The sequence below is a fragment of the Penaeus monodon genome, chromosome 25 (genome assembly GCF_015228065.2).
Source record: "Penaeus monodon isolate SGIC_2016 chromosome 25, NSTDA_Pmon_1, whole genome shotgun sequence".
Taxonomy (NCBI): Eukaryota; Metazoa; Arthropoda; class Malacostraca; order Decapoda; family Penaeidae; genus Penaeus; species Penaeus monodon.
The window spans coordinates 12,737,532-12,738,808 of NC_051410.1; the positions used below are offsets into that span (position 1 = coordinate 12,737,532).

General features: G+C 50.2%; 1 protein-coding gene across 1 annotated transcript in view; it reads right to left on the reverse strand.

Annotated features, from left to right (window-relative positions):
• Positions 1–1,277, reverse strand: part of LOC119589049 — a 43,862-nt gene that overhangs the window by 28,470 nt on the left and 14,115 nt on the right. The window lies entirely within an intron of this gene.

A 1,277-nucleotide genomic window follows, 5' to 3' on the forward strand; every position in this document is an offset into this window, starting at 1 on the left:
CTTTCTCATTTTCTCATATCCATTTCCTATAGTGTTATGTGATGTTATGTGATAATGTTTTCAGAGCTGTGTATTTTTCGCATATGGATGTATCAAGTAAGAAAAAACATCCTATCTCCGTTGCGTATACATATATGGTACATAGCACCTTGTACAGATTTTTTTCAACTATCAATATTTCCTTTTCCCTCTGTCTACTTTCCCTTGTATTTTGCAATCCATCAACAAAGTTTTTTTTTTATTTGACTGCACATCCAGCTCTGCACCGAACGCGAAACACGACACACAAGTAAAGTCTGCAGACATCACCCTTTGTGTCCAGTTATTTGATCACAAGCTGTGACGTTTGCGATTTGGCCATACACAAAAGGAGGGGAGGGAGGAGGGGAGGAGGGAGGGAAGGGGTGAGGGAGGAGGTGAGGGAAGGGGTGAGGGAGGAGGTGAGGGAAAGGGGTGAGGGAGGAGGTGAGGGAAGGGGTGAGGGAGGAGGTGAGGGAAGGGGTGAGGGAGGAGGTGAAGGGAGGGGTGAGGGAGGAGGTGAGGGAAGGGGTTGAGGGAGGAGGAGAGGGAAGGGGTAAGGGAGAAGGTGAGGGCAAGGGGTGAGGGAGGAGGTGAGGGAAGGGGTAAGGGAGAAGGTGAGGGAAGGGGTGAGGGAGGAGGTGAGGGAAGGGGTGAGGGAGAAGGTGAGGGAAGGGGTGAGGGAGGAGGTGAGGGAAGGGGTGAGGGAGGAGGTGAGGGAAGGGGTGAGGGAGGAGGTGAGGGAAGGGGTTAGGGAGAAGGTAAGGTAAGGGGTGAAGGGGGAGGTAAGGGAAGGGAAAGGGTGAGGGAAGAGGAGAGTTAAGGGAAGGGCTAAGGGGGTTTATGGGAAGGGATAAGAGAGGAAACGTGAAAAGTAAGGAAAGTGAGAAGAGAGAGGTAGTGGGGGAAGGGGGGGGGGGGTGGAGAGGAGAAAAGGGAGAAGAGGGAGGAGGGATGGTGGGGAGGAGAGGGAGGAGGGATGGTGGGGAGGAAAGGGAGGGAAGGGGGATGATAGCAAAATGTGAAGGTGAGGGGAAGAAGAAACAAGGGGAGTGAAAGAGAAGGGAGTGAGGAAAAGAAAGGAGATCAAAAGAAAGGAGAGACACCAGGAAACTTTTCAGAAAAAAAATGGAAAGAAGGTGAAGGGGAAACGAGGAGAATGAAAAGAAACGAGAGAAGAAAGGAAGAGTCGAATAAAAGAACAAAAATAAATTTCTAAAAAACAAAAAAAATCCAACCAAAGGCTCACACACGCGCCT